At 37.6% G+C, this 20,188-nt stretch overlaps 1 protein-coding gene across 1 annotated transcript in view; it reads left to right on the top strand.

Moving 5' to 3' along the window:
- SASH1 (SAM and SH3 domain containing 1) overlaps positions 1-20,188 on the top strand; it is a 240,834-nt gene that overhangs the window by 121,656 nt on the left and 98,990 nt on the right. The window lies entirely within an intron of this gene.

Genomic DNA, 20,188 nt, shown 5'->3' with positions numbered 1-20,188 from the left:
TGACAGGATATCCAGGTCAAACCTAATCGCATAAACTGAGCCTTCTGCATCCTGTCTCCCATCCTGTTTGTCACAAGGATGTTGGAAGGGAGTGAGGAATGATTTTGTTCCAGTGAGGGGAGAGACAGACAGACAGACAGACAGAGAGACAGAGACAGAGAGATGGAGAGAAAGAGAGAGAGAGAGAGAGAGAGAGAGAGAGAGAGAGAGAGAGAGAGAGAGAGAGAGACAGAGAGACAGAGAGACAGAGAGAAACAGAGAGAGACAGAGAGAAAGAATGAGAATGAGAACGTTGTTTCTATCTAGTCTAGAATCCTCTGTACTTATTTGATAAGGTTGTGCCTTTGATATCTGCCTATAGGGTCTTTGAGTAGTACAGCAGAAAGAACAGTGGTCCTGGGGAGTCAAGTGACTGGGTTCTTGTCTTAGTTTTACTGCTAATTAGCTGCAACATCTTTGGCAAGTCATTTGCTCTCGGAAGGTCACATTTCCCCATTGATAAAATAAGAGGGTCAGACTAGATGAGCTTTGAGAGTTTACTCTAGCTATTAGATTCCGTGACTCATTGTGCAGTGTGACCTAAGATAATATAATGGAAAACTGATATTTTGGGTCCAGAGACCTGATCTTGAATGTTGGCCTTACTATTGTGTGACACTGGGTGAGTTCCTTAACCCCTCTGATTCTTAGTTTTCTCATCTGTAAAATGAGGGGTTCAGACTAGATGAGCTTTGGGGTTTCTTCTATTTCTGAAGTCTCAAGACCCACCCTGCCATTTGATTAGCATTTATGGCCGCAAGTGGCAGTGAAGAGGCTGGTTACCTATGGTGTTAATGAGGCCAGGGTCTACGAGTGGCATCTTTCATTCATACCCCCCTGGATTTTGCATGGAGAAAGATTCTTTATTGGTTATGTGGAATAGGTAATTAAATAATTGCAAGATGATAGGTTTATACAAAAGATGGTGGAGAAGCACATGGTGAGTATGAATGGCCTAAAAACATATACTAGTAGAGACATTATCATGAGAGATATCTTGGAGGAGATGTGTGATTAATTATGGAAGTGAGCTGTCTTAAGAGCCAAAGGATAGTCACTGGACATCCCACATGTGCGCTGTTGGTAATTACACAAATTTCAGTTTTAGAGCCAGGCCTCTAGCACGTTGGGTAACGGCTCTATGGGAAGACGTATGAAATAGTTTCATTGAAGAGAGTCCCCTGTCTATGAAATCTCAGATCCATGGAAGTAATTGCAAGATCATTGAAAAGAAACTTTTTCTCATGAACTATTTGTTTCTGTTGCAATGCCACCCCAGAACTGACTAAGATAACATTAATCTGTTCAACAAAAACTGTTCAGGAAGCTTAAGAGTTTGTGTGTGTGTGTGTGTGTGTGTGTGTGTGTGTGTGTGTGTGTGTATACATATGTGCATGTGTGTACTCCCCATCATGCATAGTATCTGAAGGGCTCAACATTCCAGATCACAGGGGCCCAATAGTCTGAGCAGCTGTGAACTAGAATCTTCTACTTCAGCTGTTCTTAAGTTAACACACTATTGCATTAAGCTATGTCTGCCTTACAAGTCACCAGCTGACCTACTCCTAGCTGCAGCCCACATGCCTGGGATGTGTCACTGGCCTGTAACAAGAAGTACCCATCACTGTCACGACTTCTGCAGAGCAATAAGCTGCCTTGAAGGTTGAGCTACTGTATTACTATCTTATTCTGTCCCTTATACTATGCTATTCTCTCCCTAGCATTAGATGAGAGCATAGCTTCAGACAAATTGGGGAAATGTCCTAGAAACCTTTTCTTACTATCTTCTATCCCACCCTACCCCCACTCAAAAACTCCTTCAAAAGCAAACTTCAAACAATCCGAAGCTAAAGAACTGAACTTTTGAAGCTACTAGCAGGGAGATACAAAGACAGATGGAGTTGAGGGACATCTGAGAAGAGAGCAGACATCAGAGATGGAAAAGGCTTTGCTAAGTTCTAGAGAAAGCTGTACTCATTTCTTCTTTCCCTAAAAATCTATTTCTCTTCTGGCTATTACAAAACCTCCTAGCTAGTTCAAGCCAGGAGTATTTTCAGCTGAATTTTAACTTAGTAATTTTTGTTGAATTTTTTCAGCTTTTATATTTTTTTTTGGGGGGGGGGAATAGGAAAGGGATAGGAGTAGCAAAGAAAGTGATTCTGGAGGACTCTTAAGAATTGATGACCTGGTCTCTAAGATGCTTGATTGGCCATCAGTAATAATACCATCTGGTGTTATTTGAGTCAGTGCAATGGTAAAATGATCTAGAAAGGCAACAGAGGATGATCTCCAAAGTTAAGCCTACTAGCAAACATCCTACTGGGGGGATAAGACTTAGGAGTCCTAGGTCACTTCACCATTGTGGTGACTCAAACTCTGTCATAGCTGATTCCAGCAACTCTTCAAGGGTTCCCAAATCATCTGCTGGAGGTGATGATGAGCTCATCTGCAGTAAAACAAGAGTGTTAATAGCTAGAGGATGTGAAGCAATCAGAGGGCAAGATATAAGTGCAACCAGTGGAAAAAATGGAAAAAATGACCAAAGTGACAATTACATATAGAGCAGACTGATAATAGTTTAACAAGATCTTAAAAATAAGTCTTTAAAAAAAGAAGATTGAGAAGAGTGATTTAACCTTCAAGATTTTCATGGCATTTATAATAGAAATTCACTGTCATCTGTGCCTGAGGAATCAAAGGGTCTCCACAAAAGCGGGTTTAACACTGTGCTTGGTTAGTTGTTAGAGCCTAGATTCACGGGAAGCCAAATTATTCATGCTGCCTGACAGAAAGCATCCCCCTAAGAGAAGTAGGGCAGGAAACTCCCACAATAATATTCACAATGGAGCAGGCAGCCAGCTAACCTCGGTCTCCAGCATGTGATGAGCCGGACCAGTGTGAGTCCCTGAGTTTAGCTGGGGGAAGGGCCCTCCCTGCTAATATGCCAATGCCCAGAGTCAGATGAGCTAAGCCAGAGTTATCCAGGACCACTCAGTAGCCATGTGTGTGTATATGGGCCAGGGCAGGGCCTTGGGAGTATACAGAGCCCCATGGCTGCCTGAGAGTGGCTCCCAGCTGGGAAAGAGCATTTAGCTTTCTTAGAGGCTGTTTGACACCAGTATCCCCTCCTAGTCCTTGGAGCAGCTGAAGCAAAGAAAGGCTCTGCCACTCTTGCTCCTGTATATCTCTTTCCTGGTTCAACTGGGCTCCAACAGTGCCAGCAGCCAACATGGCCATCCCTGTTTGGATGATGTTGAATGAGTACCGGTGTTTGTTTCCACTGAGAAAGTTTTGACCTGCTTAAAGAGCCATCGCTATGGAAACATAATGAGGAGATAATTGAATGGAGGCTCTTTTCCTCCCTTCTCCCCCCTCTGTCTTTCCCCCATTCTCAAGCTGATGCCAGTAAGGTCAGGGCCCTTGCAGCCCTGCCTTCCCTTTGGGCTCATGCAAATTTGATAAGAATACTAAAGGCCCATTTTCCTCCCTGTGCCAACTTCTGTTGAGATAAATTATCCCATATTCACCCTGTAACAGTTATAGTGGCAGGCAGTTTTCACACCAGTTATGGAGCTGGGTCCTGCATCAGGCATACAGATAACCAAATGGCCTTCCAAAGGAGCATGCAAATGTCTTTTATATTGCTACATTCAGAGCTTTGCAACTGAGCAGGATTTTCAAGTATAAAAGCCCTTCCTGAACTATTCATTGTGTACATGCAGTAAATTCTGGAGAGAGGTAGAAAAAGGAGGGTTTTCAGTTCCATTTGTAGGATAACTCAAGCCCATTTAAAAATGTAAACAATGTAAAAAAAAAAACCAAAAAACCCCCAAAAACACATGCATAGCTTTTAAAAGGCCACACAAAAACCCTATTGACTAAGTCTTACTTTTTGACTTCTGGCTTAGGTTTACCATCTTAAATGACCTTTAGAATGCCCATGATCATTAAAACCAAATCTGATGACAATTCCACCCCTTCTTTATTTATGGCAATAGATTCATAGCATTGCAGATACAAAGGGGTCGTGTTATCCGTTAGCGGGAGTTAAGAACTCCCCTACATTTGTATTGGTGTAAGGAACTCCCAGTTGAACAAACTCCACTTACCAATGCAGGCAGGGACTTTTCTCTACAATTTGTGTTCTTAAAAAATTGCTTGAGGGTACTGAGGGATTGCCCAGGGTCACAGAATCAATATATATCAGAAATAGGACTTGAACCCAGCTCTTCCTGCCATTGAGGAGATCTCACTATTCATGTGGTATGCTGCGATATCTTATAAAATCATCAGTGAGCACATAAGAAAGACAAGGCAAAACAATGTGATTATCTGGAATCAAGACTGAAATGGGTGAATCCCTGGGCTAAGATCATCAGGGCTAAAAAGCAAAGCCTTTTTTTTCTATTTCTGAAGCTTGGTTTTTCTTTTATATAAGAAGTAGCCAAATTTTGTAATCTGGTCTCCTTTGCCATCATGCTCTGGAACAGTTTTCTCCGTAGTCACCGATGACCTATTAGTTTCAAAATCCATTAATGTTTTCTCAATTCTTATCCTCTTTGACCTTTCTGAAGTATAAATAATCACCACACCTTCTTGATAACATTCCTCTTGATTTCCATGATATCACCTTCTCTTGGTTCTCCTTTCTGACTGTATTTTCTTGATCTCCATGGTTCATTCTCCCCTTTCTTCTCCCCAAATATGGGTTTTCCTCAATGTACTGTTCCCTCCCCTTTTTCCTTTTTACATTCATTCACATTACTAGCTTATATACCCCTATGGTTTCAATTTTCATATATATGCTAGTGATGTCCCAGTTATGTATCTGAGCTGATCTCTCCTGAATTCCAACTTGTCTGCTGAACATTTCCATGTGGATTTCCCATTGGTGCCTAAAATTCAGTTTCAAAGCTGATCTTGTCAGCTTCCTCCTAAAACTTGTCCCTTCTCCCAACTTCCTTATTTCCATTGAAGGCGTGATTTCCCAAATCTTCTTCCTATAACTTAATAGCATTTGCGATATCAACATCTACTAAAGTCTTACTCTGGTGCCATGAGTTGTCAAAGGTTATGCCAGTAGAACACAAACTCTATCAGGTACTACCAAGCTAATTAGGCTCTGGGTACAAACAAAGTGATGAACATCATCTGAACACTTACTTAGCTAGGTTAGAAGAGGCTTATTATCAGGCTGGCTGAGATTTTTCAGCCACGTCGATTCTCAAAATCCATCTCATTTAGGAGTCTGGGATTTGCATTAGTAGAAGGAGCAACTTCACTGAGAAAATATCAGATTAAGTATTGAAGGAAACCAAGGTCATGTAAAAGATGGCACTTCTTGTTTCCACTTCTTGGACCCATAGAGAAACCCATGATATCCCAAGTGAAGACAGCTACAACCCACAGTGAGGAAATGGGAAAGCCACTGGGATAGGTTTGGAAACTTTGTAAGATGACTACAGTAGACCATAAATTTGATTTTCCCTACCCTGTCTGGGTCTACACCCACAGATCTCTCCAGCTGTGTGTTAATACAGTCCTTAGAGATGTAGTCCTAATGAAGCTATATATCAGAGCACAGCAAAACCAAGGGGTCTGTGCAGAGAAGTAATGTCATTTGGCTGCCTTTCTGGCAACGCAGCTCTCAAACTTCTGCCAAGTGTCACTGCATCATTAACTTTCAGTACAAGTTATCAGGCTATGAATGGAAGGACACAAATCACTTTCAATGCCCCTTTGTGAAGGAGTTTCAGATCCAACGCATGTTAGAGCAACACAGTTGGCATATCAAATTTGTGGTCCATTCAGTGATCCCATAGAATCAACCCACCATATGTCTAGAAATTGAACCATCACTTTACTGACCATCATGAGAAGTTTGCAAGTCCAGAGGTGTTTACCAGTATATGATAGGGGAACCACCATTTTTCTTCATTGAAGCATTCCTGGTTATCTATTTTAGCTATTCCATCTTCTACTTCTACTTCTAGTCTCTTCAGGACACCAATCAGTTCTTCACTATCTCCAATAAGCAACAAACGAAAGAAAAAGAGTTTAAAGTATAGCAGGGAAGATGGGCAGACATAAATGACATGTATATGGATAGGGACTGGACTTGTAATTCCATGGGTTTAAAGAGCTATTGGTTGAGGTAACTCCCTTGACCAGTACAAGTCAGCACCTTCTCTGCAACTTAGAGTCATAAAGAATTATCCTGAGCTTGGTTGGTCATTCGTTGTGTCTTGACTCTTTGTGACCCTATTTGGGGCTTTCTCAGCCAGGATGATGGAGTGGTTTGCCATTTCCTTCTCCAGCTCATTTTACAGATAAGGAAACTAAGGTAAACAGGGTTAAGTGACTTACTCAGGGTCACATAGCTAGTAAGTGGGTGAGGCCAGATTTGAACTCAAGAAGATGAGTATTCCTGACTCCAGGCCTGGTACCCTATCCACCGCACCACCGACCTGCCCTTGAACATTGAGAAGTTAAGTGACTTGCTCAGAGTCACACAGCCAATATGTAACAAATGAGGGATAACATATATTTAGCAGACTGAGTACTTCAATGGTAGCTGCTGAATATAAGAGCAACATCCTGAAATAAGTCCCTCTAGCACATTGAATCAGTCTTCTGGGAAGGACTATGAAAGAACGTGGATGAGACAGCAGTGAAGAGAGTGACTCCATCAATGAGTTCAGAGACCTATAGAATCTTGGCATCGAAAGACACATCAGAGACTAACCCATACCTGAATGAGAATCCTCTATACAATTTACCCTTTGAATTTGCCAAAAGATATCTAATGAGAAGAATTGCTGAGGCAGCCCATTTGACTTTGGGATAGTTCTAATTGTCAGAAAGTTTTTATTGACATCAAGCCTCAATTTGCTTCTTTGTACCTTCTATCCACTGATCGTAGTTCTGCTCTCTAGGACCAAGAAGAACAAGTCCAATCCCTATCCCATGTGACAGACCTTTAAATATTTGAAGGCAGTTGTCAACTTTCCCTCAATCAAGTCTTTTCCTCTCCAGGTTAAACATCCCCATAAACTATCCCTATACGACATAATTTTAGGGCCCTTTACCATCCTGGACACCCTCCTCTAGAATTTGTCTTGCTGACCATGTCTTTCCTAAAATGTAGCACTTGGAATTGAATACAATATTCCAGAAGAGGGTCACTGTTAAATTCACATTATTTTCTTAGATTGTATGCTTCTATTTCTTAGTATTTAAGAATGTGAGGAATACCTAAAATGATTTAGATGTAGGCTTACACAGAGAACAGGTCACTTTCCACTTTCCTGGTCCGATGTTATCATTAAAAAAATAAATAAATAAAAGGGGCAGAGGTTTAAAAATGCTTAGAGACATAGTTGAATTTTAATTTTAACTATTTTTCCAATTTAAATTATCTTTATTTTGGCTGTACAGTTACATTTCACTAAATTTAATTTAATTTGATTTTAAGGATTTTCTTGCCATCATATATGTGTGTATGTATATACATATATATGTATATATGTGTAACATGTATATATACACACATTGGTATATGTGCATATTAATATCATAGAAAGATATTTTTCTATAATTTGGTATTCTATAAAATAATTTTTTGTTGATATCCCTTGTTCTTTATTAACTAAATTTCTACCAGTTTCCTTCCCCTTCCCAGAGAACCATCCTTATAACAAAGAATATTTTTTGATTTATTTTATTAATTTATTTTGATTCATCAGGAATCACTTCCATATGCTTTTGAGTTTAAAATTTTTCTCCCCCTTCTTCCCCACCACCCTCCCCAAAATGGCACACAATCTGATATAGGCTCTACATTTATGTTCCTATTAAACATATTTTCACATTACTGAAGTTGTAAGTAAATATTAAAACCAATAGGAGGAACCATCAGAAAGATGAAACAAAACTCAACAGAAGGTAAAAATAAGTGATAGCGATTCAACTTCCATAGTTCTTTCTTTGGAGGTGGATAGCATTTTCTATTCCGAGGCCTCTGGAGATGTCTTAGATCCTTGTAATGCTGAGAAGGGTTCAGTTTAACAACATTAGTCGTCGTATAACGGGGCTATTATTGTGTACAACTTTCTCTTGGTTCTGCTCACTTCACTCAGCAACAGACCATATAAGTCTTTCCAGGTTTTTCTGAAGTCAACCTGTTCATCATTTCTTATAGCACAATAGTATTCCATTACATTCATATACCACAACTTGCTCAGCCATTCCCCAATTGATGGGCATCCTCTCAATTTCCAATTCTTTGCCACCACAAAAAGAGCTGCTTATGAATATTTTTGTACGTGTGGGTCCTTTTCCCATTTGTATGATCTCTTTGGGATATAACCCTAGAAGTGCTATTGCTGGATCAAAGGGTATGCACATTTTATAGCCCTTTGGGCATAGTTCCAAATTGTTCTCCAAAATGGTTAGATCATTCCACAACTCCACCAACAAGGTATTAGTGTTCCAATTTTCCCACATCTTCTCCAACATTTATCATTTTCCTGTTTTGTCATGTTGGCCAATCTGATAGGTGTGATGTGGTACCTCAGAGTTGTTTTGATTTGCATTTCTCTAATCAATAATGATTTAGAGCATTTTTTCATATGACTATAGATGGCTTTCATTTCTTCATCTGAGAACTGTCTGTTCATATCCTTTGACCATTTATCAATTGGGGAATGGCTTGTATTCTTATAAATTTGTCTTCTCTATATATTTTAGAAATGAGGCCACAAAGAATATTTTTTAAAGAAAAAAAAGAAGAGAAAAATAAATCAGCAGAACTGTCAATGTATTGAAAAAAATCTGACAATATATGTAGTAATTTCTACTCCAGATATTCTCACCTCTGCATAGGAGTAGGGGGAGGTGTCTTCTTTTATTTTTCCTTTTTAGGGCCGTGCTTCTTCTTTGTAATTTTGCAATATTCTTTTTTTTATTATTTTATTACTTATTCACATATTATTTATTATTTAATTATTTATTCACTTTTTTAATTTTGTGGTTGTTCTTTCCAGTTACATTATTGTAGTTAACGTGTGTGTTTTTTCTTTTGGTTCTAATTACGTCACTCCGCATCAGTTCATGTAAGTCTTTCTATTTTTCTCCACGTTCATCATATCTGTTATATTTCTTATAGTACAGTAATACTCATCTACTACAATTATACAGCTATTCCCCCAAACCAATGGGAATTTATTTTGTTTTAAATCAGTTTTATGTTGAATTGTAATCTTTTCTTAAACCAATCACACGTCTCTAAATCTGATAATTCTACTACTGCATGGTGTATGGAACATGACTGATAGGCAGACCCAGTCCATTTTTTACGAAGTATAGCATCCATATAAAAATGCTAATTATTTAAAAGTAGTCTTTAGAGTTAAGACCTGGAATTCACTATAAAAATAGTTTCTGTCTCCCTCTCCTTCTCCCTCTCCTTCTCCCTCTCCCTCTCCTTCTCCCTCTCCCTCTACATATGTATGTGTGTGTAATATTTGTATACATTGTGTATATATATATGTATATATGCATATATATAATAGAACAAAGAATTCTCAAAAGAAGAATTGTAAAGTATTAACAATCACATGAAATAATGCTCCAAATCAGTAATAATAACATGAATAAAAATCAAAATAATCATGAGGTTTCATTTCCCACCCTGCAAATTGGTAAAGATGAAAAAGAAAACAGTAGTCATTGTTGGAGTGGTCATGGGAAAATAGGAACACTGATGCATTTTTGTCAAGCTGTGAATTGGCAAAACAATTCTGGAGTACTATTTGGAATTATGCAAATAAAGTGACTAAAATGTCACTACTCTTTGACCCAGAGAATCCATTACTAGGTTTATGCCCCAATGATACCATTAGCAAAAGAAAGTTGCCACATACAACAAAATATTTATAGCAACATGGGGATAGTAAAGAACTGGAAGCAAAGTAGATGGCCATGAGTTGGGGAATGACTAAACAAATTGTGGTAATATTACTGTGCTATAGAAAGTGATGAATGTGCTGAATACAGAGAAGCTTCGAAAGGTCTGCATGAACTGATGCGGAGTGAAGTAAGCACAGCCAGGAAAACAATAGTCACAATGACTATGACACCATAAATGGAAAGAACAATCACACTCCTAAAACTCAAAAGCAAGCATGAAAAAATTTAAAAGATGAAGAGTGACTCAAATGAAGATATGAGAAGACACACCCAATCTGTCCCTTTGTGGAGGTGGGAAGTTCACAAGTGTTGAATATTGTACCTGTTTTGGGACTTTTTCAATGTATTAATTAATACTGATATTTTTTCTCTTAAAAAAACTACAACTTGTTTTTGAAATGGCTTTCTGGGAAGAGAGAGGGAGAAATACAGTGTTAAATTATCATAATGTGAAAAAGAAACATCAATAAAAAGTTATTTTTAATAAAAAGACCTGGGTTTGAGTCTTGCCTTTGATGCATACTAGTTGTATGAACATTAGCAAGTCTTGTGACCTCTCAGTGCTCCAAGCATAATTACGGGATGAGGTGCTGATCTGCAATGGGGTAGGTTTTATGCTCTCTGAGAATGTTCTATCCTGAATTTCCCACCTAAATGAAATCAAAGTCCAGATCTTTGGAGGGAGGGAGGGAAAGGAGAGAGAAACAGTTATCAACACGAAATAACAACTTAACAATCAAATGCACAGCACGGTGCAGGACAGAGTTAGAGTAAGATCCTTGTCCTCTAAGAACAAGGTTAATAATGACATGAACAAATGCCTGTAAAGATAAAATAGGCAGCAGTACAGTGAGAAGAACAGTATATTGCTAAAAATAAATTAGATAAAGAAACAGTTGCACAGGATACAGCCGTCACTGTCTTTTACAAAAAAAATTATGGAAAGTATACATCAGGATTAGGAATCGCAAGAATCTCTAGGTTTAGTTGGTTTTAGGAATTTTGTGAAAAAAAGCAGAAATTTGAGCAAATTGAGAGCATTGGGCAATTTCATGCATTTGGGTATGGCATGAAAGAAGGCATGGAATCAGTCAGTCAACAAGAATTGATTAAGTTCTTACTCTGTGCCAGTTCTTACACTGTACCAAGTGCTGGCAATACTAATACAAAGGTGAGATCATTCCTACCCTCAAGAAGTTTACATTTTAATAGTGTTCCACTAGTCAAGAAAGAGAAAATCGTGCAAAATGAATGAAAAATGGTTTTGCTTTTGTGTAGTGGTCATATGGGTATGTGAAGGAGAAAAGGGATAGTTATTTGCTTGGGCTGATTCAGTGAAGGGTTTAATTTTTTCTTTCAATTTTTAAAAGACTTTATCGATACCTTTTATTTTTACATTGTAAAAATACATCACCATTCCCACCACCAACCAACTGAACTATCCTTTATAGCAATGAAGAATAGGTAAGTTCCTATTCTCAGAATACTATTTTTTAATGCATAAAATAAAATACATAGGATTTCAGAAATACTCATCAATATTTCAAAAAAATTATACATCCAGATTAAGGACCCCTGATTGAGAGGATATTTGAGCAAGGCACAACTAAGAATGAAACAAAAGAAGCTATGGATGAGTTATGAACTGATTTAGGGAAGGGGACGACCAATAGCACCTTGAAATAAGAGTTCCATTAAAGTATTTGTGATAAAAAAAAAACCTTCATTAACAAAGGGGTAGAACTTCATGGGAAACATTTCAGTTCTCTTTCAGTTTACTTATGAGCCAGATAAGTATAAAATTCTGCTTGATGAAAGAGGGAGCAGTGTAGAACATGTATTCCTGATAGATACTGGATGGTTATACCCATAAAACAAAATATGGTAAATTGGAGTTCATTTCCTTATTGATTTTCATCATGTCTGGAGAAAGGAGACTTTTTTTTTTGGTAGAAAAAGGAGCACAGGGCTTAGCTGGGGAAACTTGGTTTCCAAAGCATAACAAAATGACATTTTAATAATGTATCAAACTATAATTCTTCAACACTAATAACACATTGTATTGGCTTCAAACAAATGGATTATTTTTTCATGACATATAAATTGTCTAAAGAAGGTACAGAATCTGAATGAAAGTAGGCTGGGTTATAATTAATTGGCATGGAATCTGAAAAGCATGAAGCCAAAAGAGCAGTTATAGTTTAACTCAATAGAGGAGGCAAATCTTCAGCTTTTATCAAATCCCTTCCCAGGATTACAGAAGAGAACATGCATATCTTTCTGGCTGATAAGATCCTGTTTCCACACTCTGTGACTTTCAGAAATAAAGTAATTTGGGATGAAAGAGGGAAGAGACAAAACCAAAAATGTAATAGGAAATAAACAAATGCGGAAGTTTATTTCCTGAAATACAGTTGGGAGACCTAACAATTTCAAAACACTTTGTGTTTTCCAGTAACAGAGAATCTTTTCTTTAACTTTTAAATTACTTCGATACTTCAAAAGTTTGTAATTTTGTCATTTTGCCTGCTGCTTCAACTGATGTGGACTTTTGAGAGTTAACGTGACCAAGAAGTTTATTATCTTGTGGCCAATCTATTGATGAGCTAAGTTAGAGGCAGTTGGTAGCTAGAGCGCTGAACTTAGGGACATAAAGACCAAAGTTCAAATCTTGTCTCAGACACTATCTGTGTGAGCCTGAGAAAGTAGTCACTTAACCTTTCTCAACCTAAGTTAATTTTTTTCAATTAAAAATTATTTTCTCTCCTTTCCTTCTTTTTCCCAGAAAAAAAAAGAAAAAAGAAATGTGCCTAGTCAAGCGAAATACATTCCTTTATTGTCCATGTCCAAAAATTATGTCATTTTTTTTCTTTTTACCCTGAGTCCATCTCCTCTCCATGAGGTGCTTGAAGGAAGGAAAGGAGGAAGGAAAGATTGATTTATAAAGGGCTTGCTGTATGCAAAGCACTGTGTACCTAAAAAATGAGGCAACCCACTCCTCTTTAGGAGCTCAAATTTTAATGGGGAGACAACAGATGGAAGGCATTCCTTAACCGTAAATGTTTATAATAGTAGAAAATAATAGCATCTACCTCCTAGGATTATTGGGGGGGATAGAATGAGATCATGAATATGAAGTGCTTCGTAAATCTTAAAGTGCTATATACAAATGGTGGTGGTGGTTGTTAGCCTCTTCTAATTTAACTAGGCTGGTCTTGATTCAAAAGACATGTTGTCCATCATGTGGCTCAGATGCAAAACCTTTCTAGCAGGATCTAACCTATCAGAGCTTGTGTTTTCTTCAAGTATGGTCTTTGAGAACTGTAACAATACATATTTTGCTATCACATGTTTCTTTGATGGCATTCTTTATTCTGCTTTTTCTTCACAATTACTTGTTCATACTGTGCTATAACCTGCTTATACTCATTGTCTGCTAGGCTTTTTAAGAATTTTATTTTACTTTATTCCGAATTTAATGAACATCAAAAAAGTAAATTTCTACACACAAAGTAGAATAGGAAAAAAAGGATTATATACAAAAAAAGTGAATCTGTGTTATATACAGCTTTTTTAAAAAGTATGTAATACATTCAACATGTTACTTTTAAAGATATCCAGTATTTATTTAGTCACACACACACACACACACACATACATACACACACACGTATGTATAAAATGAGAAATGGAAGTTTTAGATGAAATAATAACAATACTTGTCATGCCATATTAAAACTAAAATCAGTTTTAGAGCTGACCACTTTTTTTTTTAAAGAGATCAAGTAGGGCAAGGGTGGGGAACCTGTGTCCTCAAGGCAAACTTCACAAATCTTTGTTCAGTCAGAGGGCCTCACTTGAGAATCTAGAGGGCCCTACCCCGGCTCTAGACCAAAGTCTTCACTTAAAAAAAAAAAGTATTGATATATTTTGTTGGGGATTTTTTTTTATCACTTTCATTTCCCAATTTATCCCTCCTCTTCCTTTGCTTAGAGAGCCATTTCTTGTAATAACAACAAAAAGAGGAAAACCAAATAACTCAACAAAATTAGCCAACATATTAACCCCTCCAGCTGCCTCTGCAGTGTTACATTTCCAGAAACCAAACTCTGTAAAGAAGGGAGGAAGGACATTCTCATCATTTTTCTTTAGGACCATCAGTAGGTGTTAGAAGCATGGCCTTCAGTTTTAATTTTTATTGTAGTTCTTTTCATTTGCATCATTGATGGTAATCATTGTGTATGTTGTTTCCCTGTTTCTCCTCATTTTACTTTGTATCTGTTCATGTAAGTGTTCTCCTCCCTCAGTGTAGATTCTCCATAATCCTTTTAATTCTTCAATATAAAGATGAAGAAGCTGGGGCCCAGAGAGGTGGTATGATGTGCTCCAAAATAATGCAGTTATTTAACAACACAACTGGAACTAGAACTCAGTTCTTTATACTTAAACCATAGTGCTTATGTAACTTCCCATATCATCTTTCCCAAAACCACCAATAGACCTGTCTTTGTCTTGTGTGCATCCAGAAAACTGAGCAAGAAGGGGATTGTCTAGAGGGAATTACCTTTGTCTTAATATCTGTATAGTTCCTACGAGCAGTCCTCACTCTCCCAGGCATTCCCTCAAAAGAATTTGTCCAGCTCCAAAATTAAATTGCAGTCCTGCTGCAAGGAGAGAACAGGGAAGAAAGGAGGAACAGTAGGAGCTTTTTGAGTATGAGTACCTGGCAGTGTGCTGTTGTTTCTGGCAACTGGACCAGTGTCTGACAAATTGGGTTTGTGGCCTGACTCTGCTACTAACTAGCTATGTGGCTTTGGACATATCAATTTACCTCAAAGGGCCTTGGTTTTCTTGTTTATAAAATGGGCATAATCAAATCTTCTATTAGGAATCTCACACGGATTGATGTTGGGATGAAATAAATCGTGGAAGTGAAATTGCTTCAAAAAGATTGAATCCTTTTTGTTTGTTTTTTGCATCTAACAGAGGTTCTTGCCCACTGCACTCTTTCAATAAGGATCTCTTGGACTCATGAACCAAAGTGCAACGTGAAAACAGCATCAGGATTGGGATAATATGATAACATTTAGATATAGGGGAAGGGAGCAAGCATTTATTAAGCGCCTACCATGTGCTCATTACTCTGCGTTTACAAATATTGTCTCATTTGATCCTTACAACAACTCTGGGAAGTTGGTGCTATTATGATCCATGTTTCCCAGTTGAGGAAACTGAGACAGAGGTTAAGTGACTTGCCCAAGGTCACAGACCTAGAAAGAGTCTGAGGCCAGATTTGAACTCTGGTTTTCCTGATTCCAGGCCTGATGCCATCTCCACTGTACCTCCTAGTCCCCATGAAAGTTGGGAGGTTGACTAGGTTGGTTATACTTCTAATCCTTCTATTCCTGTGAGACTTTTCTCCATGATAGATTAGTTTTGAAGGAAAAAAACCCAAAGCTAATACCATGTACAGTTTGAGATAATAATCAAACTCTGATGAGAGGCAGGATGGTTGAGTGCAGGGATTCTTGACCTTTTTTATTATATCATGAACTCCTTTGGCCATTTGGTGAAGCCAATAGACCTCTTCTCAGAGTCATGTTTTTTAAATGATTGAAGGAAATACTTAATTTTAGTTATAGAGATTAGTAATTTTTAAAAAAAACTTTCCATCTAAGTTCATGGATCCCCTGGCATCTATCCACTGACCATTTGAAGGTGCATGGGCCCCTGTTTAAGACTCCTTGCTCACTGGATAAACATTTGGCCTTAATGTAAGGAAGATTTCGGGTTCAAACCTTATCTCTGACATATACTGGCTGTGTGATCATGTGCACCTATCAGTGCCCTAGGAACCTTCTAAGACTCTAAAATGAGTTGCCAGTCTGCATAAGTGGAGGAAGTTTCCATACTGGGAGTTACCTATTTTGCCAAAATCACAGATCTGGAACCACTAGCTGCCTCCAAAATGAACTTATATGAAACTCATCTTAATATAATTTTAGGCAAGGTGCTTTCAGATGACTAGCAAGTTAGAAAGGGGTCACCAGGTGTTCCTGGTTGGATTTTGGTCACAGTTAGTATTGCACACATTTTACTGGTTGTCAACGTCCTCCTCAAAATGTGGCACCCAAACATGAATGTATGGATCCAAATGTAGTCTGATGAGAACAGAAGAATCATCTTCTTCTCTTGGAGATTCTCTTTGCTAACACTGAAGGCTTGCCCCAGGGAGCAAACAGCTATTGGCACACAACCCTCAGGAAAGTATTAGATTGTCCTCAAGCTCATGGTACAGTTTTTTTTTTTGAGAGGTTATAATTATCCAAGAAATACGGTTCATGGCAACCTGTACAATGTGTTCCTTTCTACCATTAACACCTTCCATAACCTTGGTAGTCACAGTCTTTCCACCTTGTCTCTCTCTGACTTTTCTCCTCACCTTTGTCCCTTTCATTAATTTTAGTCATATTTCACCCCTATAAACATTCAATCAGGAAGGCTCTGAACAGGATGATCTGCCTCAGGCCTCAGGGCTTCATAAGTATTGTGTAAACCTAGGGGCTACTGTTCCTTAAGTGAATCTGTAACATCAGTCAGAAATTTCTGTTCACTATGCTTTATTAAAGGAAACGCTACTTGTATAAGGTGCTTCAAGAATTTTTCAGGGAGATTTTTAGTTTTTTTTAAGTACTTCTGAAAATAGATGCAAGAGACAGTGTGGTATAGCGAATAACCATGCTGACTTTAGGAGTCAGGAAGACCTAGGTTTCATGTCCCTCTTCTCCTACATATTGTTTGTGACCCTGGGCAAGTCACTTAACATTTCTGTTTTAGGCAAATGAATGAGATTAGTTGGGAGCTCTTCACTTGTTCACCTAAAGGGGAAAAGTCTTATGTGTACCAAAGAAAATATGTCTGGTTGAAAAAAAAAAGTGGAAAAAGCATGATGTAGTAAAAGAAGCCATAGATTTGCAATTAAGCATCCTGGACCCTAGTCCTATCCTTTCAATTTGTGTGACCTTGTGCAAGTCAGTGTCACCTCTATGAATCTTGGTTGAGTTCTAAAAACAGTGGTTAGAATTGATCTCTGAAATTCCTTCCAATTCTACAATTCTATGACTCTATCATAGTAGTATTGATTACTATGATAATTAAGATCATTTGCCCATGGACAATTTTGTTAATGAAAAAATTCTATCTAGATTTTCTGGGAAATTTTATTTTTATTGGTTCATTTTGTTTTTATATCACATCCATTTCTGACTGTATCTACTTTCTCTCTCCCAGTTTGTTATCCATTATAACCAAGATTTCTTTTTAAAGCTTAAAAAAAAAAGCTTGGGAAAAACAGCTAATACATGGACTTTAATAACCCAGGATATGCAGTATTCCATACCTCTAGTGTCCTACCTCTGCAAAGAATGAGGAGTCTATCCATAGATTGTAAGTTAAATCCTTGACATATAATAGGCATTCAATAAATAGTGAATTGCTTTTTAAAAATTTAACAGTAGGTCAATTATTCCTTCCCAGTTCCTGAAAATCTTTGTAACTATACTGTTACTTACTTTTTATATTCCATTTGAAGCAGTAAGGACAAAATGTGCTGTGAAAACCTGGCTCTAGGGTGCATTGTTCCGTGTCCTGGATGAGAATACAGCATTTGGCAGAAGGAAAGATACACAGTTAGGTGGTCAGTTCGCTTCCCATGAACCTGCTCTTCAAAGCATTAACTTTTGTTCACCTGGGGATCAGTCAATGGCCCTTTCCACCTGGTACATCCACATCTAGAATTTGATCACATCAGTTGATTTTCTTTTCATGCCAGATTAAATTTCTAATCAGTCTCAACTAGGAAATCTATGGCATTTCACATGACTGCTGTGCCAGCTTCTGTTTGCCTGGACAATTTACGGAATCAAAATTAAACTTCATACTGTGTCATTTCCCCACTTGCAAATTGATGAGAGGGGTTCTCCTCACTTATAAAATATTGGCATATATAATTGTTTGGCTAGTGAACTAGACAGAAAAGGGAAATAGTTGATATTTCCCCCCAGAGGTTTTTCTGAATATAATAAAGGAACTCTAGTGTCCTCTGCTGGCAGGCCAGGGAAATGCAGATGATATCACCCGAGTGCCTGAATCAGCCCTTCTCTTAGAATTTAGAAGCAGGATTAAATAGAAAGGGAAAAACATCAGTATGTATGTAAATTTATTTAAAATAGGTGAGATAACTGGAAGTTTGGAAGTCAGTATTGTACCTCAGTTGCAGTTTCTTTAGGATAATAATAGTGATGCAATGCTCATTTAAACTCTTAAATGTTTTCTTTGGCATGAGCTCATAGGGAGTTAGGAAAACAACTACTACCAAAACAATGCAAATGAAGGATAATGAGAATGTATAAATAACGACTTTCAAGAATAACCTATCAGTAATTATACATTTCCCTTTCAGGCTGCGACAAGTTTTTAAGTATTATCATTATAGCACATTGTTTGGGCCAGACTCTCCTTGTATTCTTTTAGAAAAGATACTCTTCTTTTAGAAAGAAAAGTATTTTAAAAATTTGGTTATGATAAAAAATATCCATGTAAATCAGTATTTAAAGACAGCTATAGTGCAAAGTTGCTTTAGTAATCCTATCAGACAATAGGAAAGTTCTAGAATGTATGAAAATAAATGTGGAGTCTTTGTTTTGAACAGCTATAATAAGCTTGTGTAGTCCAAGTGGGTTGACCATGGCCAATAAAAATAAACTGGCTTGACACATTTTATGATAACCTTTGAGAAGTCCCTAACGCAATCAATGGGGGTGGGGAAATTATCTGATTTTTACTGGGCTAATATCTGAAAAAGCTGCTTCTCAGCAACCTCCTGATACTAGTGTTTGCTTTTTACAATGTTAAGGTCATTTTGTTTTGTTTTAGTGATCCCAAACAGCTTAGGGCTGGGAAAATAATATTTAATTGTATTCTTTTAAAAAAATCTATTTTTGTTGTGAACTTAAATATCAAAGTTAATGTACAATTAAAAATTATGGCTTCAATAATAGCTCTTAGGTTTCAAAGGTACTTTGCATAAGTTATCTCATTTGATCCTCACAACAGTCATGAATGAAGTACTATTACTACTGCTACTGCTACTAATTGTAGTATTATCCCTATTTTACATATGAGGAAACTGAGGCTTTTTGAGGCAGTTACTTTCCTAAGGTCCCTCAGGTAATAGTCTTTGAGGCAGGATTCAAACTCAGGCATTCCTCATTTCAATGTATCTATTCTGCCACCTGGCTTTCCCCGAAAAAGAACAAGACATTTAAACCATAGAAACTTATTTCTCTATGTTCTGTACATTTCAAAATATAAAAAAGGATAAACAAGTTGTATTTCCAAATCTGGTTATCCCAGAATGCTCACTTTTTAATTGTTCCTTTAGTGGGTTCATTCCTAGCTCATTCTCTTTCCCTTAGTTCACCATGATTATCTTTCAAATTTTTATTTAATCGGCTCTCTTCCCCCCCATTCCCCAAAGAAGTGCCATCTGCTGTTATGCTTTGAGTAAAGTACCACCTAACTTTCAGGGATTGCATTCATGAATAGTGCTTAGCACTCGGCCAAGAGTCAGCTGAGCCTACCAAAGCAGGGCATCAACTTGCTTTATATGGGTAAGTGCTGAAAGTCCCTTGTCTTCCTGGGTAATACGGTGTTTGGGCCTTAAAAAATAGTCAGACTCATCACATAGTAGGATCACAACCCTTAAAAGGGCATCAAGTCTAACCCTCCTTTTTGTAATGAGGGAACTGAGACACAGAAAGATAAGTGATCTGCACAGAGTCATACAGCTAGTATCTGAGACATTGTTTAAATCCAGGTTGTCCTGACTCTAAGTGTCTATTTCAATTTGCTATTTTTTATGGTTTCAACATTTTTTTCTTCACTTGCTTTCTTTCATATATCCTGACACCTTCAAATTCTACTTTCTGCTCCATGATAGTTGACAAACTTGATCTTTAGGTATAAACCCCCCTAAAACCTTCTGTTTTGTGTTCTTTATCCCTTAACCTCTCTCTCTAAAACCTCTTGTGCCTTTCTGTGCTTTCTGGAAGGCAATGGGTTCCTTATGTTATGTCCACCTTTATCCCTCCTTCTTTGACATAAAGTTTTCCCTCTCCTT

The sequence above is a fragment of the Phascolarctos cinereus genome, unplaced genomic scaffold, assembly GCF_003287225.1.
Source record: "Phascolarctos cinereus isolate Bilbo 61053 unplaced genomic scaffold, phaCin_HiC Scaffold_5;HRSCAF=322, whole genome shotgun sequence".
Taxonomy (NCBI): domain Eukaryota; kingdom Metazoa; phylum Chordata; class Mammalia; order Diprotodontia; family Phascolarctidae; genus Phascolarctos; species Phascolarctos cinereus.
This window is presented reverse-complemented; position numbering and strand designations above follow the sequence as displayed.